The sequence below is a fragment of the Danio aesculapii genome, chromosome 4 (genome assembly GCF_903798145.1).
Source record: "Danio aesculapii chromosome 4, fDanAes4.1, whole genome shotgun sequence".
NCBI classification, from domain to species: Eukaryota; Metazoa; Chordata; class Actinopteri; order Cypriniformes; family Danionidae; genus Danio; species Danio aesculapii.
In genome coordinates, this window is record NC_079438.1 from 32192957 (window position 1) to 32220072 (window position 27116).

Consider the following 27116-nt stretch of genomic DNA (forward strand, 5'->3'; position numbering starts at 1 on the left):
ATGATGAACCATTACTTGAGAATAAGGATTTATTAGGTTAATCAATCTAAATTAGACCGAATCACAACCTATAAGGTAATCAGCTTGAATTAGATAAATCTAAAATTATTATAAATTGGAGTCAGATTAAAATTCGGAGTTGGAAACAAATTAAAATAAATCTTAATGAATAAAAATATTTCTTTTCACATGTGCTAAAAGGCTTACATGCATTTAACCTTCACCCATGCTGTTAGTTCCGTCATAGGAAAAATAGATGGGCCCTTACAATTGGTGACAGACCCTAGTGATCTCCCATAAAGTTTCAGGCGAGTGATGTCTTTCAGTGCAAGATTCAAAAGAAATGCTCCGAAAAAAGAGGTTCGAGTTTCTCTTCTTCTTCCAACTGTTGAGGTAAGTCAATTATTTTGCTTTTTAAAGTGTTGAGGGAAAGATAAATGCATCTTATATAGACACATTTTGTAGAATGAGTCGGAATACTCAAAAAGGATAGACCAGAGACCGTAAAAATCTGGTTAGGCTTAAGAATTAGACAAAACCACATTGTTCGTCAGGGACATAATAGCAGCAGAGTGGGAGAAGAATGAAAGCTCTAAACCCAAAATTCTCAAAATCTCTTCAAGAGAATAAATTTTAAGATGGAATAACATCATCCAAATTTTATTCTGGTACTTAACAGAGAGCGGCAAATGAACATCCAAATTCTGAATATAACTGTTTCCACTAAGGGTTGCTTATTGCGCAAGTTACAATAACTTTGCAACACTGCAAACAAGCAGCATTTATATTTTAAGAATTTTGAAATTTGTAATTAGATTAATTGGAAATTCTTATTGTAATCTTTGTATTAAATGTAATGAAAGTCTTCCAAGATATATATAAAAACACTGAAAATAGTTTTTTAAATGCTGTTTAAGACTCTGTCTAAATAGTTAAATTATTACACTATTATGAGGTTCAAAGCTGTAAGGCAGATAAGGACATGGTCAGTGTTGGAGTGTTACTTTAAAGACAGAAGAAAAAAATTATTAATTACATCACTAAAGTTGTAGTTAATTTATGTTTCCAAAGGCTTTGCCTGAAAAGTAACTTGGTTACTCGATAAGTAATTTAATTACTTGACTAAAGACTAAAATTCCACATAAATTGCATCGGCAATAAAAAATAAACAATCAGGAATTTCTGTATTGTTTTGAGAAAAAGACAATATGTTTCAAATAAATGACACTATATTTCATAAATTCACATTTCATTGTTTGAGATAGGTATCACCCTACTTATCGGAATTGAGTTATATAGAACCATTAAAGTTTTATATAGCATTTACGCAAGTACATTATAAGTCACTGTAATTAAGCTACCTAAGAATGAGAAATAATCCCTCACTTAATTCTTTGCGAAAAGGTAATTTTAAATTGCAGTGACTATTTACTTAGTAACTAATTACACCCCACACTGGACATGATAAGATCATACATCTACAAGATGTGTATTCTGCATTTGCCCTTACGTGCCAAACTTTCAAACATTCACATATGAAGAAAGATTTACAAAAGAAAGCTCACCTAATAACAACTAAGCTCAAAATAAGAAAATTGTGACTAACCCACAACATTCTTTAAACCGAGCAATGATTGACTTGGAGATGTGCTTGCAGTTCACTAAATGTCCAGGCAATAAAGTTTACGACTGGCTTCCAGTGTGACTTGATCCTGCACTGATAGTGAACATGTAAGAACAACTGTAGCAAAGAGCCAAATCAAAAGGTGACATTCCAAAAGATCAATAAGATGATAATCAGTCATCCTAGACAAATTACTAAACAGCCACTCCAGAGACCAGTAATAAAATGATTTTAAAATGTATACTATGTTAAGGTAATATGATTTATATCGTAAGAACATTATGATATTGTATATTATCACAGCCAATAATGGCGTCCAATCTCATTAAAGATTCAGCATCATTTAGGTAGGAAAAGAAAATTGAAGTGTGTAAAATGGACAAAGCAGGTGTGAAAATGAGAGTAAATGCATGTAGCAAGAAAATGAGGATCTTTCTTAATGTTAAAACATTAAAAAGAAGTCAGCAGATAGTTAAAGATGGAAAACAGTAAGTAGCTAAGAGAGGAAACGGAAAGGAAAAATAATCAAATTAATAAGAAGGAATTTCTTTAACTTCTAATAATGCAAAAATCTGTGATGAGAGAAATTGACATGCCCGAAAATTATCAACTAAACTAATCGATCTGATTGGAATGAAAATACTCTTAGTGAAAAACAACGCTGTAGCAATGGCAATAAAAGTTAACAATTGCTGATCCTGTTTGCATTTCCAAATTTGTTATATTTGTGTTATACACATTTTCATTTCCACAGAACACAATGGTATTGTGTGATACTACACGTACACATAGACTGAGTAATTCCTTAAAACATGATTTTCTTAATGTACTGTAGGTGTAAAAACACTCAGGTCTGAGGTTTTAGAAGCCACAGATGCATTCTAGACCGCATGTCATGTATAAATAAGGAATTAACTGTATGCTGAAATTCATTAATTTTAAGGTACTTGTGTTTATATGTTGGATGAGTCTCATCTCCTAAAAGTGGTAAACTCTGCTATCCTCAATATAGCTGTAGTTTAAAATACAAACAGGAGTATAGAATTGCCTTGTGGCTCCAGTGTAATAACTGCAGTAACTATGGAAATGCTTTCTTACAGGATTCAGCCTTAAACATTGCACTTTATCATGCTCCTTAAAAGACATTGATTTGGAAGTATTTTGAGCCAGATCACAGTCACATCTCATGCTCAAATTCCATCCTGGCTCCCTGTTACAACAGGACTAAATTTCACACACTGTCGTAAAACTTCCACCCTTTGTTGCGAGCATGTTTACACAAACACATAGCCTCAGCTGAAACACTGCCACACAGAGAACATTTCAAATCTTCACACACATAAAACTCATATTATGGCAGACTGAAAGTTCAAAAGCTAAAGAAATTTAAAAGGATATGCTCAAATTTGACCATCAATGCTCAGTTGATCTGACCTTTTGCTTTGCAAAAACATGATTATGATAATAAGATGTCTTTGTAAACCAACACAAATTAAATTCTAATGGCATGTAAGTTGATGCCAATTATAAAACATGTCTAGCTAAGACCATAAATGGGAAATTAAAGTAGTACTATCTATTTTAATATAATTTGTGTAAAGGCTCAGATAAAACTGTGTTTTTTCTCTCTGCATATTCTGCCATTCAGGTTGGCGTCTGCCCAGACCTGCCTGTATTCAGACAGGACACACAGCTTGACATAAGATGGGTTATAAAGGTACTTAAAGAGGCCAATCATACCCAATAAATACACTAACACTGCCTGTCTACATGGCCTCCCAGTGTAGCGCTGGATCTAAATTTTGCAACACAAATTATAACTAAACCTTACCCATCTCATGCACACAAACACACACAACATACATTCATTACTGCAACCTCAGTATTTTTAACTGGTATATGTCGACTATCCAGGTTAAAATTATTTACATCAGTCAAATCTATCATACATTATTCACTTCATACACATAGGACAATGTGGAAAATTACTAAAATATCAATTGTGGTAAACAATTTTGCAACTTTGTGGTTTTTCAAATTGCTGTGTATTGATATAGTAATGTACAGAAGACTTATGCATAGCTACAGTCACATAACAAACTATTTCACTTGTGAATTAGCAAAATCTAAATGAGACTACTAGTCTATTTAGATGTTCAGTTCATTCATGTTTATTCATTAGCCCTGTTGCAAAGTAGTAGGGCCCACTATTTTCCAACAGTGACTTTTGAAAACTCAAAATTGATAAGAACAACTAAATCTAAAAATGCAGGCACTAGCAATTTAACAAAATTCTAAATTAAACCTGCATTGTTGAATGTGACTTTAGCCTGTACATCAGATACACAAAAAATGAGAAAAAATAACCTGAAGATTTTAAATCTTACTTTGTTTGAATTTTCATTCTCTTGTTGATTTAGTCAAACCTTAGGTCTGCATTAATGTTTTTTTCAATTGAACCATTTATATAGACAATTTTATGATTGTAATTGTGAAATTGTGTATTTTTCTTATTGATGTTATATTTTTTATTATGCATACCACTGGTAAAAATACTGGTTATATTGGCTTTTGCACCTTTCCTTTAAATTACTCTTATCAAATATTTTTTAAATCATACTGTCATTCACCATGGAAGTGAAGCATCTGGGAATTTACTAACACTAAATTTAGGACTTATTAAGACCTTATTTACCTCTCACACTTTGAACATGGTTATTATGTTTTGTGTTTACCCATTCTACAGTGATGCAAAGCTCATTGATATTCAACTATTGCATGGTCATTCAGCTGTCTCACATAAAGTGGAGCATCATCAGTGACGTTGGTCCTTAACCTGTAAATATATGAACTGCCCTGTGAACCTCACCTTATGTCTGACGCTGACAAAGGTCTTTCCAGTGGAACTGATAATGACCTGGGGAGGATCTAATGCACATGAATGTTTCTCAAAGTGCAATGAGATTTGCAACTTGTTTGATCAATGCACTGAACTTTGTCATTCTATAGACTGAATACCACCACAGATGGACACAAATACAACGAAGCGGATGGCAAAAATGCCTGAGCAGCCACTTGAGCCCAAGCTCAACACAGCATGCCTACAACTAAAAAGACTGTGGGGTTCAGCGATATAACTCCATCTTAATGTTGAAGCTGCTTTTAATGTTGTGATTTCAGGTGATGACATTGTTTCTACAATCAACACCAACGCTCGCCAAAGCCATCCAAAAACTATGATCTTGTGGCCCCTTGAGAGACTGCTCAGAATTGCTCCAAGGGACCAGGGGAGGAAATCTGTAAGGATGGCTATATCTCTCCTTAATATTAAACCCTGAAAACGGTTAAGGAGCTCCACACGAGACAAGACCACCAAATGGTCAAGCACTAAAACAATAAACTTTCTAATGTGAGAAGAAGATCAGCTAGGAAACCAGTTGTTCGGGTTGTCTCGATCATGCATCCTGAGCCCCCCTCTTTGCCCTGGACTTTACCTTCTCCACCAGAGCAGCTCACTCACATTCCACACAGAATGTTTAAGTTTTTAATATGGTGTATCTTGTGGCTTTATATTCATGTTTGGTGTCATTTTAAATCTCTCTGTGTGATTGGTAAAGTGGTCTTTCACTGTAATATTTTACAATCTCCCGTATATCAGTTAATTTGGGTTTTGACTTTGATAAGATCTTTGCCAGATGCTCCACTCCAGGGCAAATGGTCTTTACATCAACTCATGACCAGGCAAGTGTCTTGGTGAAGCTTTTATTGTCTTGAATTTGTGACGATTTGAGTATTTAGGCAAAGGGTGCAGAAGTGTCTGGGGGATTCTGTAGGCAGGATACCCCATTGCAGTTTGTGAGTCTCTGAGCTCTGCATCAGGACTTATATGCTGCAATGTATTTCTACACGGTCAGGTATTAATCTCTAACTTAAATGTATCTTCGAATAATTGATGTTGTACAATCTTGATTGGCTTATTTTGTTTAGTTATGTGAATTGGAATGGAAAATCTTTGCCTGACAAATAAATGTAAAATTCTTGTTTAACTCTAATATCTCCTGAAATCATTTAAATCTAGTAGATTGTTTAGGCTGATGTTTCCGCAGCTTACGACCAGGATTTGTCATACATTCAGGATCAATGGATGGAGCATGGGCACAGCATTAGAGACCTGATGATTTCTGACAATCACTGACTTAGTATAATATAAATTAGGGGGCTAAATACAACTTTCTTTAAATATGTGCAAGCATGGGGCGGCCAATTATTGCTTAAAGGAAGTAGCTTTCAGTTATATTCTTTGACTAAGCTAAATTAAACTTTTCTTTAAATATGTGCAAGCATGGGGCGGCCTATTATTATTTAAAGGAAATTAGCTTATCGGCTAAGAATCGGAACTGGCGAGGTTGTGTCCGTGAGCAGATGTAACTGGCCAGCATACTGACTCTAAGCGACTTCGGGTAAATGATGAACCATTACTTGAGAATAAGGATTTATTAGGTTAATCAATCTAAATTAGACCGAATCACAACCTATAAGGTAATCAGCTTGAATTAGATAAATCTAAAATTATTATAAATTGGAGTCAGATTAAAATTCGGAGTTGGAAACAAATTAAAATAAATCTTAATGAATAAAAATATTTCTTTTCACATGTGCTAAAAGGCTTACATGCATTTAACCTTCACCCATGCTGTTAGTTCCGTCATAGGAAAAATAGATGGGCCCTTACACCCACCAATATTGATTGACAGCTGCGCGCATTAACATGTCTGGTAGTCACGTGTATAATCATATCATCAAGAGAGGACGAGCGCAAAGCAGCCGGGAATAAAAGGTGTGTTCAGTTGAGTTTCAGTGAGTTTCACAAGTTTAAAATGTTTTAAAACAGAGCACGAGTGATTCACTTCAGATGCACTTAATCATCACAGCTGCGTGTCAGAACAATTATAAAGGAAGACGCTTCAATCGCGGTTTGTGGACGTTAAATCAGGTTTATTTTGTACATTAATATAAGAGATATCCATACAGTGGTGAATATTACCAGTATCATGTCACATATGCGTGCAAAACGAGTGCAAAGCTTAACGCGCTGTCTCTCTCTCTCTCTCTCTCTCTCTCTCTCTCTCTCTCTCTCTCTCTCTCTGTGTGTGTCTGCGTGTCTGAGCTATGTGTGTGTGTGTATGTCTGCGCTACGTTTGTGTGTGTGTGTATGTGTCTGCGCTATGTGTTTGTGTCCTTGCTGTGTGTGTGCGTGAACTTTGTAATGACATTGTGTGTGACTCATTGTTGCAAATCCACAAAAAAACGCATCAAATACTGATTGTTAAAGTTCTTACTTTGGTATTTCTCACACACGTTACGTGAGATCTGCTGACAGCAATCGGTGATTGCTGACAGGCACATGGGAACAGTGGGTGGGGAGGACCAGCCTTAAAGGCCCAGTACAAAAAAACAGCAAAACCTTTTTTCCAGCTATAATATAGACACTTCAAACAGCTATAATAAATAATCTGATGGGTGTTTTGAGCTGAAACTTTACAGACACATTCTGGGGACACAAATGACTTATATTAAATATGAAAAAAGGGGTAACCTATGTGCCCTTTAAAGGGCATGCCTGTCAGAAATCCAGTTCTATCTTTAATTAGAGGCAAATATCATGTGTTCTCCAACAGAAATGAAATGGCAGCAGAAAGTCAAAATTAATAATAAAACAAATAACACGATAAACAAATAAAATTAACAAACAAACAGATCATCACATTAAAAAGCAAAACATACTGTGTAACAAACAGCATAACTCAGTGGGTAGCTGGACAAGATGCACACAGAACCCTTTACTCTCAAGCCTTCATCAAGGTCACCGTATACAGCAGGATGCATACAGAATTCTTAATAGCTGCGTTTCCACTGTCACACCAAAAGCGAGCTAGCCAGGGCGAGGCATAGTCGCTTCCGGGGCCTGATCGGGCCAAAGCGGGGATATCTCTGGGCCAGCGGCCGGCCTTTTTCGGCCCACCGAATACCTTGGATCAAATCGAGCCAGCTGGGGCTTCGGATCGGAGTGAAAGCAGAGGTGGAGTTTTGTGCCGCTGTCATTACACTAGTTTTCCCATCATGCAAGAATACATGTGCCAAAAATAAATAAATAAATAAGGGAATGAAACAACATATAGTTACAGGTCAGTTTAAGATATTGCATAAAACATCTTATAGACTTGGGGTCTTTTGCTTAAGATCACTCTTATGTTTCTTTTTTAAATCAGAATCAGAATCAGTTTTATTGCCAAGTGTGCTTCACACACACAAGGAATTTGTTTTGGCTACAGAAGCTCCCAGTGTACATAAAGTGACAAGTGACAACACAAAATAAATCAGAAAAAATAAAATAATAATAATAAAAAATGATGAACATTAAACAGATGCGGTTAGTGAAGAAACCTGGATGTTGAGTTGTATGTACAGATTGTTATAAATATACAGGTTATAAGGTGCTGTGTACAAGTGCGAATGTAGAAAGTATTGCATTGTATATTGATATAAGGTGCTGTGTACAAATGCGTATGAGAAAGTATTGCACATATTTATTGCACAGTAGGGGAATATTTAACTGTTCATAAGGTAGACAGCCTGAGGAAAAACTTTTCCTGTGTCTGGCTGTTTTTGTGCTTGGTGCTCTGAAGCGACGACCAGACGGTAACAGTTCGAACAGGTAGTGTGCTGGGTGTGAGGCGTCCAGAGTGATTTTACGAGCCCTTTTACTCACTCTGGAAGAGTACAGTTCTTGAAGTGTAGGAAGGGTTGTGCCAGTGATTCGTTTAGCAGTTCGGATTATTCGCTGTAGTCTACGGAGGTCGGTTTTGGCAGCTGAGCCGAACCAGACGGTAATTGAAGTGCAGAGGATGGATTGGATGACAGCTGAGTAGAACTGTACGAGTAGCTCCTGTGGCAGGTTGAACTTCCTCAGCTGGCGAAGGAAGTACAGTCTCTGCTGGGCTTTCTTCACAATAGAGTCTATATGAATGTCCCACTTCAGATCCTGAGAGATGGTGGTGCCCAGGAACCTGAATGACTCTACTGCAGCCACAGTGCTGTTCATGATGGTGAGTGGGGGGAGTGCAGGGGGTTTCTCCTGAAGTCCACTATCATCTCCACTGTTTTTAGCGTGTTCAGCTCCAGGTTGTTGTATCTGCACCATAACGCCAGCAGCTCCACCTCCTGTCTGTATGCGGACTCGTCACCGTTCTGGATGAGGCCGATAACCAGGGGCGTTGCTAGGGTTGAAAGGGATAAGGGGCTTAGCCCCAAAGAAGTCAACCCCCCCCCACCACCACCACCAAATGAATTAATTGCAAGATAGTTACATTACTTTATAAATGATGAATGAATGAATAACAATGCGTTTATTGAACAGTGCATTTATTGCACTTTTATCACTCTGTATGAACTATATACATGTTCTTTGTCCTTCATATATTTCAACTGCATTTCTCATTGTCTGTCTTTTTTTATATAATTTTCTTGTCCTGGTATCTCATTCTCATCTTTTTGTTTGTATGTCTAGTTAATATCTCGCCATGTCTTTGTCGTCTTTCCTCTCTTGCTGTTTGTATGTCTTTCACAGCAATATTTTAATTTTTGTTTCTTATTTTTTAGGTGGAATAATCAGTGTATGTCTCCTTGACTTGAGTGTAGCAAATCTGTCAATTACTCTTGCTGGCTCACTTGAGTTTACAGATTCCTTTTCAATTGAAAGAACAGCAAGGTTGTGAAGTCTGTCCTGACCCATAGTTCGCCTCAACCATGTATGCAGGCATCTCAGGGCACTAAATGATCGTTCACATGTACAGCTGCTGACAGGCAGTGTTAGTACAATCTGAAAAAGTTTTTTGAGAGATGGGAACATGTCACAGTCCAGCAGGCGGTGTACACTGAGTATATATGGCATGCTACCGTCTTCATTCTTTTTTGCCAGGTAATGTTTTGCCACATAGATTCTTCTGCACGAAGCCTTAGGTTGTAGTGCAGTGCAACTTCATTGAGCAGATCCTGTGACAAGAAGGTTATTGAAGATGGGTGACAGGCCTGTACACCCTTCAGAATACTATCCCCTACACTTTGAAAACCTTTGACTAAGCTCACTAATCATCCAATCCACACAAGGGAAGTACAGATACCTCATCAAGATGGCGCCGCGGATGGCCGCTTCGGCGTGGGGCTCTCCAGTGTTTGCACTGTTTTTGTTAGTCTGTCCTGTTTTATGTTTGTCAAACACGATCAGTTACACCAGGGACGAGCTGCTGAACATTCGGCAGTGCACACCAACTAATCAAGAACTGGATTTTGATTTTTGTGGCGTTTTGCGGAACATTGTAGTCGGCGGAGCAGCCGCATTGTGGAAACGCTACAAGACGCGCAAGCGTGGGAAGCGAGCCGGCGCGCTCGTCAGGCTAAGACAGCGCGGCTTCAGAACGGCGCTGCCCAGCATTCACCTGGCGAATCTCCGCTCTCTTCCTAACAAAATGGACGAACTACTTCTGCTCACATGCAAAAACAAGAACTTTAACAACTCTGCTGTCCTGTGTTTCACGGAAACCTGGCTAAACGAAGCCATTCCGGACAGCGCATTAAACCTACCGGACTTTCAGCTGTACAGAGCAGATCGCGATACGGAGTCAACGGGCAAAACGCGCGGTGGTGGGACATGCTTTTACATCAACAGAAGGTGGTGTACGGATGTAACTGTGTTAAAGAAGATGTGCTGTCCTGATGTGGAAGTGCTTTTCATTAACTGTAAGCCGTTTTATTCACCAAGAGAGTTTTCCTCGTTCATTCTCGTCTGTGTTTACATTCCACCGCAAGCACACGTGAGTACTGCGCTGCAACAGCTGGCTGATCTGATCACAGAGACAGACCAACAACACCTGGACTCTGCTTTTATCATACTTGGGGACTTTAATCTGGCAAAACTCACACATGAGCTGCCTAAATTCAAACAGCACATTACATGCCCCACCAGAGGCAATAAAATTTTGGACCATTGCTACACCACAATAAAGGATGCATATCGCTCCGTCGCCAGAGCAGCTCTAGGACTCTCCGATCACTGCCTGGTTCATCTTATACCAACTTACAGGCAAAAACTTAAAACTACTAAGCCAGTATTAAGGACTGTCAAGAGATGGACCAACGACACAGAGCAGGTCTTACAAGCCTGTTTTGAATGCACTGACTGGGATGTTTTTGAAGCTGCAGCCACAGATCTGGACGAGCTCACAGAGACTGTAACATCATACATCAGTTTCTGTGAGGAGTTATGCATCCCTACCAGGACCTACTTGTCATTTAACAATGATAAACCATGGTTCACACCAAAACTCAGACAGCTTCGTCAGGCCAAAGAGGATGCTTACAGGAGTGGTGACAGGATCCTGTACAATCGGGCCAGGAACACATTGACAAAGGAGATTGGTGTGGCTAAGAAAAGCTATGCCAAAAAGCTGCAAAACCAGTTTTCAGCTAACGACCCTGCATCAGTGTGGAGAGGCTTAAAAGATTTCACTAATTACAAGACACCGTCCCCCAGTATCGACAGCAATAAACATATTGCAAACGAGCTGAATATGTTCTACTGTAGGTTTGACACCTATGACCAGACACCTCACACCCGCCCGGACCATCTCCCTACACAGCCATCAACACCACATCAACACAGCCCGGACCATCGCCCTACACGGCCATCAATACCACATCAACACAGCCCGGACCATCTCCCTACACAGCCATCAACACCACATCAACACAGCCCGGACCATCGCCCTACACAGCCATCAACACCTCCAGCCATCTTCCTCTCCCCCCTGCTCTTCAGATCAGTGAGGAAAATGTGCGTCAGATCTTCAGTAAACAGAAGAGAAGGAAAGCACCAGGGCCAGATGGTGTCTCACCAGCCTGTCTGAGAACCTGCGCTGACCAGCTGGCTCCCATTTTCTCCCATATCTTCAATAGATCACTGGAACAGCGCAAAGTTCCATCCTGCTTAAGCGCTCCACCATCATCCCAATCCCAAAGAAGCCAAAGATCACAGGACTCAATGACTACAGACCTGTGGCCTTAACATCTGTGGCCATGAAGTCATTCGAAAGACTGGTGCTAGCATATCTGAAGGACATCACTGGACCCCTGCTGGACCCCCTGCAGTTCGCCTATAGAGCAAACCGGTCTGTGGATGATGCAGTCAACATGGGACTGCATTATACCCTACAACATCTGGACAAACCAGGGAACTACGCAAGGATTCTGTTTGTGGACTTCAGTTCTGCCTTTAACACCATCGTCCCATCACTGCTTGAGTACAAACTGGCCCAGCTCTCTGTTCCTAGCTCTGTCTGTCAATGGATCACCAGCTTTCTGACAGATAGACAGCAGCTAGTCAGAATGGGCAAAATCACATCCGACAGCCGCACCATCAGCACTGGTGCCCCCCAGGGATGTGTTCTTTCTCCACTGCTCTTCTCCCTGTACACCAACGACTGCACTGCAAAAGACCCCTCCATCAAACTCATTAAGTTTGCAGACGACACTACTGTTATCGGCCTCATCCAGAACGGTGACGAGTCTGCATACAGACAGGAGGTGGAGCGGCTGGCGTTATGGTGCAGATACAACAACCTGGAGCTGAACACGCTCAAAACAGTGGAGATGATAGTGGACTTCAGGAGAAACCCCCCTGCACTCCCCCCACTCACCATCATGAACAGCACTGTGGCTGCAGTAGAGTCATTCAGGTTCCTGGGCACCACCATCTCTCAGGATCTGAAGTGGGACACTCATATAGACTCTATTGTGAAGAAAGCCCAGCAGAGACTGTACTTCCTTCGTCAGCTGAGGAAGTTCAACCTGCCACAGGAGCTGCTCGTACAGTTCTACTCAGCTGTCATCCAATCCATCCTCTGCACTTCAATCACCGTCTGGTTCAGCTCAGCTGCCAAAACTGACCTCCGTAGACTACAGCGAATAGTCCGGACTGCTGAACGAATCACTGGCACTACCCTTCCTACACTTCAAGAACTGTACTCTTCCAGAGTTAGTAAAAGGGCTCGCAAAATCACTCTGGACGCCTCACACCCAGCACACTACCTGTTCGAACTGTTACCGTCTGGTCGGCGCTTCAGAGCACCGAGCACAAAAACAGCCAGACACAGGAAAAGTTTCTTTCCTCAGGCTGTCTACCTTATGAACAGTTAAATATTCCCCTACTGTGCAATAAATATGTGCAATACTTTCTCATACGCACTTGTACACAGCACCTTATATCAATATACAATGCAATACTTTCTACATTCGCACTTGTACACAGCACCTTATAACCTGTATATTTATAACAATCTGTACATACAACTCACATCCAGGTTTCTTCACTAACCGCATCTGTTTAATGTTCATCATTTTTTATTATTATTATTTTATTTTTTCAGATTATTTTGTGTTGTCACTTGTCACTTTATGTACACTGGAAGCTTCTGTAGCCAAAACAAATTCCTTGTGTGTGTGAAGCACACTTGGCAATAAAACCGATTCTGATTCTGATTCTGATTCTTCAGATTGTCTGAGCTTCCTAGATCAGTACCAGCAGCACCACAAGTTGATTCAACAACAAATTCTTTGATTCGCTTTTGTTTGCGTCGAGGAAATGAGGATTGACCATCACTGCCATTTGCCTGACAAATAGTCTTTGCTTTGTTGTACAGGCTCTGTGCCATTTCATCACTTCGCTTTGCCTCTTTGCAGATATTTGTGCAACCCTTCTGTGATGGACAAAAAACATTCAAACATTACCATCATGTAGACCACAGAAAACTTCCACAACTTCATCCTGAGACCTACTGCAACAGGTGTTCCAATTTCTTTAAGACACGTTAAGACAGCACTGTAGTTTTCAAGCATTGCTGTAACAGATGCAAGCTGGCAGGCCCAGCGAGTTCTTGAAGAGCAAGTTCAGCAAGTTCATGAGCAAGTTCATGGCCAGGCAAACCAAGCTGTTTTTGTACAGCAATCAGCTTCTCATGGTTTATTAGAGAGGTGTTGAAAAATGTGTAAACACATTCTAGGCAGTCAAAAAAATCTGCTGCTTCTTGAACCGCCCTGCATGTGTAACACAATACGAGGTTTAGTTCATGTGCGTAGCAGTGTATGTAAATTGCTTCTGGGTGATTGGCTCGGAACAAAGCCTGTACACCTCCAGATGTGCCGCTCATCACAGATGCACCGTCATACGTCTGAGCTACACATGTCAGATTTCCTAACTCGTTGGCATCAAGCAGTGCTTCAATTGTGCTAGTGATTGTTTTTGCATCAAAAACTTTTAGTTCTTGAAGGCCCAGGAAACATTCTACCACATTACCATCTAAGTTTACATATCGTACGCAGACAGCTAACTGTTCTGTCTTGTCATCTCTGGCCTCATCTGCCATTACAGCATACATGCCAGATAACTTAATTTCCTTTCTGATCACCTCAGTAACTTCTTCAGCAAAGCTTTGAATGAAATCCTTTTGAGAAATTGGAGAGAGATATGTTGAATTAGAGGCAGCTGTGTAATTCTGAAGGAATGGATCAAACTGAGACAGTAGTTTGAAACACTCAAAGAAATTTCCTTGATTTGCACTGCCTTCTTTTTCACTATGCCCACGAAAGGGTGTATCTTGTTTTGCTAGAAATCCTGTCATGGCAACAATCCGACGTAGGTATTAACGTCTTTCCTGGATTTCATTTAAACTGGCTGTGTGAAGTTGCGTGCATATATCCAAATGCTCTTTAGTACTCTTGAAGCCTCGCCATGAGGCCATGCTGGCACCGTGAACAGTGGTTTTTTCATGTTCTCTGAATGAACTGAGTGCTTTCTTCCAATTTTTGTAGCCCTGATTCTGCAGTTTGTCACTGTTTATTCGAGTATGTTGTTTTCCAAATAGTCGACAGCAGTAGCAAAAGGCTTTATCTTTTTCCACTGAGTACTCAAGCCAGACAAAACTGTCATACCATTTTGAGTTGAATGCTCTCATTTGAAACTTAAAGTAGCTCATTGGATATTGGGCAAGTTTCACTTGTTTAGGACCCGTTTCAAGGTCACCTAAGTCCTCTGTGTCTTTTCTGGCTTTCCCTATGTCATCTCCTGTTCTTTCTGCAGTCTCATTCTCTCCCCTTACCCTCACAATTTGATCTATAAAGTACAAATTTGAGATGCTTAGTATGTCACATGAATAGCCTTTTTAACATAAGACATATAGTTTTCATAGTGTTCACTTATTTTCTTGAAACCACACCAGTAAATATTTGGTGAGGGTTTGGTAATATACTATTGGTCATCAATACACAAAACTATGAAAATTTTAACTGCAAGGTAAACACCTGGTGTTTAAGCTTTAGGCTAATTGTCATTACTTAGTATACTGATTTACCATTGGATTGCGAGTAGGGTGTACCTTCTGGATCCTGACCCTCACTGACAGCATCTTTGATTCTTGATCTTTCTAAAATTTAATTTAAAAATGGGTGATGAGAGAAATTACAGATAATTTGGTTACATTACTTATTGGTAAATTACCAAATAGAGCATAATTCTAGATAAATTGTGAACCCATTTATTAAACAATTTATTTTTCAGTAGTAACTTTTAATAGTTGCATTCCAGTCACGTTTAGAGGATCACTTTCAAAAGGTACTCTAATCCTAATAATATGATTATAAAGAATTTAATAATAAATAAAAGGTTTTTGAGTTGACAATGCTTTAACAATTAATTGTGAAGCTCTGTGACTTGTAACACCAAAAAAGAAAAGAAAAACAACATTGATAAATTAACCCACTTCTCATTTACTAGTCTGTGATGAGTCATATCATACTGTACCTCTTGAGCCACCTGTTTCCTCCTGATTTGCAGTGGCTGTTTGTTTTTTGAAAAATGTTGTAATTTTCTGCATGTCTTCAAATCTGAAAATATGATTTATTTTATAGAGTGAGTTGTTATCCAATGTGATACAAAAAAAAATACTGATAATCAATGGCTATTTTGATATAATAAAAATTGCATCAAAAATAGTAAAAAAATATTAAAATAAAGATCTATATGCTAGAAATATCTTTACTTCAAACTTCTTTGGAGGGAGTTTTTTTCCAGTCTTTCTCAAAATAGGATGATGTGGGCATTGTGGCATTTTAAATGCATGTAATGCCTGTTTTTCATTCATGCTTGAGCAGAAATTCCATATATGCCTCACAAAAGTAGTAAGAAATCCCTGATATGGATGAAGGCATCCAGCTATTGCTGTAGTTGAATGCATGAAAATAAGATCTGAATAAACATAAAATGGCTTTAACAGATAATTTACACTATTGCGACAATAAATGGTTTATATGTGTTCTTCCAGCCATATTAGGTATTTTCATAGGAATAAAGTGGATTTATAATCTGATGCTAACTGGCATAGCATATTACAGTAACGTTAGCTATAAAAATAATTAGCTTGATGCATGAACTCACTGTGATTTAACTACAGAATGTGAGATATTACTGGCTATATCATCTAGATAAAAATGTCTAGATATCTATATCATATCTAGAAAGCTACAATTTACGTTTTTCTGACTAACTTGCATGTATTTACATTTATGACGCACATTTTAATGATAACAGTTATTTTCTTTCAACAAAACTACACACATTTTTTACAGCAAAAACAATTACTAAGCTTTATCAGTAGTTCGAACTATTCAGTTTCGCTAAAAAGTTGTAATATTACCTCATCAGCTTCAGCTCCTCATAATAATGAATGATGACTGAATCAATGGATGGTGCAGTGGCGGGATTTTTTTTTAACACTTGCCGTTTGCCAACAGTGCCACTCCCACCTGCTGGTAGAAACCGGTACTGCTGAACAGCTGACTAATTACCCAACACAAACGCTCTGTTGGCATTGAGCGGAATGTGCGTGATGTATGTGATTATTTTAAGTACTTAGATAACAAAATAAATATTATATACAACAATTTTTTTAAATGCAACATTTTCAAAAAGATCAGGGGCTTTTGACAATACATCAGGGGCTTAAGCCCCCAAAGCCCCCCCTCGCAACGCCCCTGCCGATAACAGTAGTGTCGTCTGCAAACTTAATGAGTTTGATGGAGGGGTCTTTTGCAGTGCAGTCGTTGGTGTACAGGGAGAAGAGCAGTGGAGAAAGAACACATCCCTGGGGGGCACCAGTGCTGATGGTGCGGCTGTCGGATGTGATTTTGCCCATTCTGACTAGCTGTTGTCTATCTGTCAGAAAGTTGGTGATCCATTGACAGACAGAGCTAGGAACAGAGAGCTGGGTCAGTTTGTACTCAAGCAGTGATGGGACGATGGTGTTAAAGGCAGAACTGAAGTCCACAATCAGAATCCTTGCATAGTTCCCTGGTTTGTCCAGATGTTGTAGGGTATAATGCAGTCCCATGTTGACTGCATCATCCACAGACCGGTTTGCTCTATAGGCGAACTGCAGGGGGTCCAGCAGGGGTCCAGTGATCTCCTTCAGATATGCTAGCACCAGTCTTTCGAATGACTTCATGGCCACAGATGTTAAGGCCACAGGTCTGTAGTCATTGAGTCCTGTGATCTTTGGCTTCTTCGGGATTGGGATGATAGTAGAGCGCTTAAAGCAGGATGGAACTTTGCGCTGTTCCAGTGATCTATTGAAGATATGTGAGAAAGTGGGAGCCAGCTGGTCAGCGCAGGTTCTCAGACAGGCTGGTGAGACACCATCTGGCCCTGGTGCTTTCCTTCTCTTCTGTTTACTGAAGATCTGACGCACATTATCCTCACTGATCTGAAGAGCAGGGGGGGAGAGGAAGATGGCTGGAGGTGTTGATGGCTGTGTAGGGCGATGGTCCGGGCTGTGTTGATGTGGTATTGATGGCCGTGTAGGGAGATGGTCCGGGCTGTGTTGATGTGGTATTGATGGCCGTGTAGGGAGATGGTCCAGGCTGTGTTGATGTGGTGTTGATGGCTGTGTAGGGAGATCGTCCGGGCGGGTGTGAGGTGTCTGGTCATAGGTGTCAAACCTACAGTAGAACATATTCAGCTTGTTTGCAATGTGTTTATTGCTGTCGATACTGGGGGACGGTGTCTTGTAATTAGTGACATCTTTTAAGCCTCTCCACACTGATGCAGGGTCGTTAGCTGAAAACTGGTTTTGCAGCTTTTTGTTCCTGGCCTGATTGTACAGGATCCTGTCACCACTCTTGTAAGCATCCTCTTTGGCCTGACGAAGCTGTCTGAGTTTTGGTGTGAACCATGGTTTATCATTGTTAAATGACAAGTAGGTCCTGGTAGGGATGCATAACTCCTCACAGAAACTGATGTATGATGTTACAGTCTCTGTGAGCTCGTCCAGATCTGTGGCTGCAGCTTCAAAAACATTCCAGTCAATGCATTCAAAACAGGCTTGTAAGACCTGCTCTGTGTCGTTGGTCCATCTCTTGACAGTCCTTAATACTGGCTTAGTAGTTTTAAGTTTTTGCCTGTAAGTTGCTATAAGATGAATCAGGCAGTGATCGGAGAGTCCTAGAGCTGCTCTGGCGACGGAGCGATATGCATCCTTTATTGTGGTGTAGCAATGGTCCAAAATGTTATTGCCTCTGGTGGGGCATGTCTGGGTGTTGTTGTTCTGTCTTTGTGATCAGATCAGCCAGCTGTTGCAGCGCAGTACTCACGTGTGCTTGCGGTGGAATGTAAACACAGACGAGAATGATCGAGGAAAACTCTCTTGGTGAATAAAACGGCTTACAGTTAATGAAAAGCACTTCCACATCAGGACAGCACATCTTCTTTAACACAGTTACATCTGTACACCACCTTCTGTTGATGTAAAAGCATGTCCCACCACCGCGCGTTTTGCCCGTTGACTCCGTATCGCGATCTGCTCTGTACAGCTGAAAGTCTGGTAGGTTTAATGCGCTGTCCGGAATGGCTTCGTTTAGCCAGGTTTCCGTGAAACACAGGACAGCAGAGTTGTTAAAGTTCTTGTTTTTGCATGTGAGCAGAAGTAGTTCGTCCATTTTGTTAGGAAGAGAGCGGAGATTCGCCAGGTGGATGCTGGGCAGCGCCGTTCTGAAGCCGCGCTGTCTTAGCCTGACGAGCGCGCCGGCTCGCTTCCCACGCTTGCGCGTCTTGTAGCGTTTCCACAATGCGGCTGCTCCGCCGACTACAATGTTCCGCAAAACGCCACAAAAATCAAAATCCAGTACTTGATTAGTTGGTGTGCACTGCCGAATGTTCAGCAGCTCGTCCCTGGTGTAACTGATCGTATTTGATAAACATAAAACAGGACAGACTAATAAAAAAAGTGCAAACACTGGAGAGCCCCACACCGAAGCGGCCATCCGCGGCGCCATCTTAATGAGGTCGGTGATCGGCTAAATGTAGGGCTGTTGCATAAAATAATAAATTAGTTTTAATTTAATAAGTAAAATTTCTTTGCTGTGTCCTTCTTGATGTTTCAATGACACATAATAATCTTTACACCACATTAAAAGACACAGCCGCCAGTAACTTTCAGTTGTAGAGAGTTATTGTCATGTTTAAAAGGTGTGTTTGTGCATGAAACGTGCGCGTTTAGATACATAGGTACAAACATGTGAGAGAAACCGGCCGAAAGGGCATCTGTTATGTACAAAAATGAAAAAGTATCACCCCAGTGACAGCTGTTGTACCTTTATTTCTGTGAGTGAACTGTTTATTTTGTCTATTGACCTTTTTGTGTGTGTTAGCAGCCAAAGAGCCAGAAAACAGAGAAACTATTGCATCCACTACTTCAATTGCAAATCCTCTTTTTTTTACAAGATATTAAAATCATTCATTAATTTTCCTTCGGCTTAGTCCTTGATTATCAGGGATCGCCATAGCAGAATGAACTGCCAGCTATTTCGGCATATGTTTTACGCAGCGGATAACCTTTCAGCCGCAAACCATCACTGGGAAAAAGGGCTGGGTCACAGTTAGACAGAGGATGCCCTTCCAGCCACAACCCAGCACTGGGAAACACCCATACACTCTCACATTTAAACACACATACACACACACACACACACACACACACACACACACACATTCATACGCTACGGACATTTTAGTTTATCCAACTCACCTATAGCGCATGTCTTTGGACTGTCGAGGAAACCGGAGCACCCGGAGGAAACCCTCGCCAACACGAGAACATGACTCCACACAGAAATGCTAAATGAAATATCCATCAGTAAGTACCATGATTAATGTGGATATCACTTTCATTTTAGAATAGGGGGTCAAATTGCCTTTGTACTGTATTAATGGCATTTTAGAGTTACGTATTAGCTTGTTCGAGTAAATAGACTTAAACATCCCCCAATAAGTGCTATTAGTAATGTGGATATAACTTTCACTTTAGAATAAGGGGTCAAATTCCCTTTATTAGTACTGTATTACAGTACTTTTTAGTACTTTTTAGCCGTAATTAACTACTCAATAAACTTAAAGTCAATAAACTTAAATATGACTCAAGTGCCATTATTAACGTGGACATAACATGAGGTTAAACTGTGCTTATTACACTATTTTAGCTATATATAATTGCAAACCAACTGTAATGAAACATAATCACCAGCTTGTTGTTTAGTTAACTTACACAATGAATCAAAGAAATAATATATGGTTTATCAAATTGTAAATAATGGTTAAAATGCTGAAAGGTGAAAAAAAATATTAAATGCTATTCCTTCTATGCTAATGAAGGACTACTGAGACATTCCAAGCACGGGATGGGTCCTCCTTATGCAGCAGCAGAGATCCAGCACAGCTCCAATAAACATCTCTGCCATTTGCTTACAATAACCAAGTGCCTTGCACCATACACAATTCATCTGCTCGTGATCTTTTTTTATATAACTTTTTCATGTTTGGTGTCATTTGGCAGTTTATGATTTAAGCGTTGTAGTGATGAAATCAACAGATGTATTTCAATATACAATCAATTTACTTTTGTTGAGTCACGGCCTGAGGAGAGTATGTTAATGTACTTCTCCCCCACTTTATCTCCTCAACTTTGCTTTCATGTCCAGCTGGTTTTGAGGGTTGGTTTTCACTGTTTGACATTGCTTTGCTCAGGGTATAAAAAGGAAAGGTAACTGTTGATCTGGGAGAATGACTTTTACTCTCGCACAACCGTGTGTAGCCTCATAAGCTAACAAAGGCAGTTTCACTGTCTTTCTTACACAGCAGTTCAAACAGCTATGTTTCTCTAAACAGTATATTTGTTTCATTCTGGTGTCTGTATAATTAAAAATATAACTTAATAAACAACTTTGCCTGTTTTAAGGGGGTGAGATAAATTCTCTTTATCAATGATGATACCAAATTTAATGAAGTCAGATTAATTACAATTGAGTCAGATAAATATTTAAACAATTGATTTAAACAAGCCTTCCTTCAACTGCTTTCTGTTTCCAATTATTGGTTCAGAATTGCAGCGTAAGCTGCAAGCCTTACAGTTTAGTGACCCCGACGTGATAAAATTTTGGCGAGTTTTAATCGCAAAATACTTTTTGTATCAACATCTACTTTGCTTATTCTGGAAAAGGAACATTTTACTCTTGGACACATGATGGTCATCAGACCTAGGTGGATTACAGCTGAACTTCGAACTATGGCGTGGGTAAGTCTGTTTTCATTGCTTCATAGCATGGTAGGGAAAGTTTCCATTTGCATGAATTGTATGAAACAGGAATTAGAAGTATCAAAATAATCTAAGTAATCATCTCACTGTGAAATCCAAGTAAATATCCTCCAATATGGAGAAGAATACGTAAACAATCATGACCAGTTTACATTGTGGACTAAAAATGTTGAGCCTGTACTGTACAAACTCACTAGAAAAAGCCTTAATTTGGACACTACTGTGGAAATTTACATAAGGTGGAAAACAGTGGGCATTAAACAAATGAAATGTAAACATAAAAAAATCGTTGAGGCTGTAAATGACCCGAATACCTCTAGCCTACGCAATAGTCCAAAAAAAGGCATTTGCGAATTTAAAGAATAAATCTGAACAACTGCTGAAAGCAGATTCTTAAGCACAAAAGTTGAACATCTCCAATCACAGCTAGACAAAAACTAGATAATCAATTAGCCTTGGCTAAAAAGTGTGAAAAATACCTGGACATATTTGAAGACTTGAAAAACAAATCGATTAGCCAAAAACTCATGTCCGTCAGAACTAAAAAAGCTATGACTTCTGGATCAGATAAACCTGGTGACATATCTCTGCAAAAGGTGCCTGTTTTAGCTTTAAATGTTATGAAACATCCAAGCGGCACAGAGACAAGCATTCAATGTGCTTTAACAGTACATGAATGAACTCGTTTAAAGCAGAGATTATACCATTCTCTCTTAAAAGGCCTCTTCAACCTTTGTGGAGGCAAGTTGTTAGTCACAAACATGCATTTCAACTCAAACCGGAAGACATTTAGCAAAAAGTTTTTACCTTAATTCAAGATGTTCTTATCTATAAGGCCCCACAGGATTTAATGACAGGCACAATTATAAAGCCAATACACCCCAATGAGTCTGACAGTGAGATCTTGAACACTCTAAAAACAGTGTCTTTGTGACCTGTGTGGTAAAACCCTCTTTAAATGGGAATTGATTTTAAGTTTAGAAATTTTAATTTTGATTTTAATTGAGAAAGTTGGTTTTCCGGCAAGATTGCGGACTGAACAGTCAACCTTTCTTAGTTGTGCCATATCTATGTCTATATTTAGTCCTAAATGATTGAAATACTTTCATCTCGTTGGTTTTGAAATGTGTAAATTCGTTATACCCGAAGTAGTTTGTCTCAAACTCGCATATGTTTCCCTGTTAACATCCGTCTGATTAGCTAGTATGGAGGAACATGGTTACTGGATGGACTCTGAGCTTTCCAGTAAAAGAGAACGGGGCACTGACTCAGAACCTCTACCCTGTTAAAATCTCAAGGTGGATAAAAGATAAAAAAATCCTTGGGAAAGGATCCAAATTTATCTGATGCTGGTGTATTTAATGTTGCCATTTCAGAAGCAATAAAAGCCCTCAGTGTTAAAGTGGATGAGCAGCACAAAGACATAAGCATACAATCAAAACAACATTGCGCCATGATTGCAAGTGTGGCAAAAGGTGGTACAGTTGAATACGGAAGCAAAGGAGTGCAAAGGAAAAGTAAACACTCTAGAAAAGCAGGTAGAGGTTCTTATAAGAGAAAATAGCAATTTGAAGAATCGAGTTCTAAAACAGGAAAGATACCAGAGAAGATGGTGCCTTCGCATCAAAGAAATGAAAGAAATGCCAGGAGAGAAGATGTGATTCAGCTTCTAGTTAAGATTACACCTGAATTTTCATGCAACATGAGCGAAGCGGTGGATGTGGTGTATCAAGTGGGGAAAAAAAGAGGCTGACTGGTCCAGAGAAGTGATCGTTCTCTTTGCGTGAAGAGGAGTAAGAAAGGAAATCTGGAAGAGAACAGAAAACTCAATGGTGTGCAAGGATGCGGAGATCAGATTCATGGAAGACAGCGAGGCTGAAGAGCGTTATGGCCGAAAATTGAGCAAGCAAGAAAAGAGGGGAAGGCAGGTGGATTTCGGGGTCCTTTTGCTTACATAAATGGAAAATGTATCTCAGAAAATTACATGGTATATGGACAGTGTCACTGGATAAGTGAGATGATAGACAAATGATCTGGGACGTTTTGCAGTTTGTACAACTTTTTTGTACTAACTTTATTTCCAACAATTTCATTCCACAAGTTAAAAAACTAGGTAAGGTTTTTACTTAAGGTCTTTTTTGTTGTTGTTGTTCTAATGTTCTTGTTATCAAATTTCTCATTTTCATTCTTAAACTGTAAGAGTCTAAAAGATTTAATTAAAAGGAAAGGTATTTTTCTTCTTTGCAAGAGCCAGAAATCAAATATAATCTTTCTTCAAGAAACTCACTCAGAAGCTGTGGATGCTCCGCCTACTACTCAGTAGGTACTGCATTTGAATTTACACGTACTACTTGGCCGTTAGAAAAGTACGTTCTATACAGTATGAATGTGAAAAGTATGAATGGAATTCCGACGTACTACATCTGCCATTTTGTCATGGTCACGTGATCTACCTGCGTCAGTTGCGTCGCTTTACTCCCATTCACGAATTCGCTCGTGGGGCATCATGGGATAGCACAGCATGTATGGGATGCGCACTCCAGAATATTGCCGGAAGTAGTAAGTCATCCGGGTAGTTCTCGCATACTGATTTTCGAATTCTATGAATTCGGACATACTACTCAGCTCGCATACTGATTTTAGCACACTGTATAGTATGGAAGTATGCGGTTTCGGACGCAGTTCTTGATTAGCTTGTTCAGGTGTGTTTGATTAGGATTGGAGCTAAAAACAAGTTTGGTGACCCCTGATTTAGATAAACACTTCCTTATTTTAATAAATGTGTACGGGTATAACAACCGCAGCCAAAATAATGATTTACTCTGCTCAATTACTGATATTATTAATGAACTAAAAATCCCCTATCCCACAGAATTAATTTTAATTTGAGGGGATTTTGGGCGACGCGGTGGTGCAGTAGGTAGTGCTGTCACCTCATAGTCGCTGGTTCGAGCCTCGGCTGGGTCAGTTGGAGTTTCTGTGTGGAGTTTGCATGTTCTCCCCACGTTCGGAAGTCCAAAGACATGCAGTACATGTGAATTGGGTAGACTAAATTGTCCGTAGTGTATGTGTGTGAATGAGTGTTAATGGATGTTTCTCAGTGATTAATAATAAAGGGACTAAGCTGAAAAGAAAATGAACAAATTATTAATTGGAGGGGATTTTTATTTAATGCCAGACGAATGGTTAGATAGAGATCTCTCTAAGCACAAGTTCTCATACTTTAATAATATAATTAAAAATGTTTGCTCTACAAATATTTTAGTTGATATCTGGAGAAAGTGGAATCCTAGAATTAGACAATTCACTTGGGTCAAACCAAACGCAGAGGCTAGATCAAGAATCGAGACTGTTTTTAAACGTGTATCACTAGTGCACCCTTAACCGGCCACTGTAATTGAGCTAAATTTAAAACTAAATATTGATTCTCGATACTCAAAAGGATATTGGAAATTTAATTCTGAGCTTTTATCTTAAGAAAAATATTGCGAACAGATAAAGAAGATTATAAAGAATATTGGTAGTAAAGGTATGTCTAGCGGCTGTAAATGGGAGTTTTTAAAATTCAAAATTAAAGCATATTCTATAGCATCCAAAAAATATATATAAATAAATTAGATTAGAATTTTTTTTTTAATTATTACATGACATTAATGAGTGTTGTAGTAAACATACTTTAACACAGGTTGATAAGGGAAAAACATTAATTTACTGTCTTCTTTAGATTACATTTATATAGGAAAAGCAAAGGGTGCATATGTAAGATCAACAGGAAATTAGATGGAGTTAGAGGAAAAAAAAGAATTCATATTTTTGTAATATTGAAAAGAGACTTCAGGAAAGAAATGCTATGGGGAGTTTGTTAATAAGTCAAGTAAAAAGTTCAGATGAAAATATAATGGCAAAAAAGGTTTTACAGTTTTACTCAAACTGATACACGTCACTTATACACTCCCAAGGATAATGCTGAATTGTTCTTTTAAAAAGTAAACAAATGTATTTCCAAAGTTGAAGAATCATTTAAAGACCTTTGGGATTCACATCTATCCATTTGTGAATTACATTTATCCATTAAAAAAAGAAAACTAATAAATCGCCTGGACCAGATGGGCTAACTTCAAATTTTTACAAGCTTTTTTGGGGGAGGATCTCAAAGTATTTTTGTTTGAAGCATTACAAGCATGCATAAGAAATAATAATCTAATGCCTACTATGAAGCAGGGACTCATTTTTCGGATTCCAAAACCTGGAAAGGATAGAAGAGTATTAGATATTATTCGACATATCATGCTTCTCAATACAGATGATTGCTGCTAAATTAAAGGTCGGTCTTCCTCAAATAATTAGTGAAACTCAATCGGGATTCCTAAAAGGTAGATCTATTCATAACAATATATATATTTTTTCTGAACATGCTAGAAAACAACAACAATTTTAGTCAGGAAGAGGCTTTCATTTTGCTTTTGGGGTTTTTTAAAAGCTTTTGATAAAGTAGAACACCAGGACACTAAAGTTCTTGGGTTTTGGTTCAAAATGTATAAATATCTTTAAAATGCTTTACAAGGACATTAATAGTTCAGTGGCTATTACCAAAAACAACTCCTTGATTTCAGGTAAACAGAGGAAAAAGGGAAAGATGTGGGCTCTCCTCTATTATTTATTTTGGTTGCAGAACTATTAGCAATTCTTGTTAAAAATGAAAATATTGCAGGTATTAATTTTATGGAACACAATTTTTTTAATTTAAGCTAGCTGATGATACGACTCTTTTTTTTTTTTTAAGACCATACACAAATCCCCTTAGCCCCTAAGCTAGTTGAATGTTTTTTTAATGTGAATTGATAGACACCCATGAGCACCCTTTGACCTCACTTTATAATATCTCACTTAAAAAAAGAAGTAAAATAATTATAATAATATAAAGATGTAGAGAGAAAAAAAGCTAAACATTGACACAAAAAATTGAGAAAAGTAAAATAATTTAAAATTCTTGGCTGCAGAGGGATATTACAGTTTTGGTAGAATATTACTGACAAAAATGAAAGTATCTCCAGATTAATTTATCCATGCTTCTCATTGTCAATTTCATCCAAAAAGTTTAAATAAATAAATAAAATTAATTATGATTTCGTTGGAGAAAAAAAAATATATATTAGGAAAGTTATAAGTTAAGGAAATTATATAATTAAGGAATATAGTGAAGGTGGATTAAAGACTATAGATTTTGATATTATGAACGGAGAACTTAAACTTAAATGGCTGCAAACATTTATTAAATATGAGGATTCTTATTGGGTGTAATCCCATGTTATTTGTTAAAACAAACTGGGAGGTATAAAGTTTTTTTTTTTACAATGTGACTTTGAATTATCTAAAATTCCACTGAAACTTTCCAATTTTCATAAACAGGTTTTGCTGTATTGGAAAATGCTGTACAAACATAACTTCAGTCCTCATAATGTTTTATTATGGAACAATCGCTGTATATTAATGCAACGTAAATCTTTTTTTTTTTGGAGGACTGGTGGCAAAATTGTTTTTCGTCTGTACTTCATATTTTGGATAAGAATGATTGTTTTTTTAGTTGCAATGAGCTTGATACTATCTTTAAATTTAATTGTGTTGAAAAGATTATTTAAAAAGTAATTAGACATATTTCCTAGTCTTCATATTTCCTACATATTCATAGTTTATTTCGCTATCACAACAAAAATTATGAATATTAAATTATGTCAGTTTAGTTT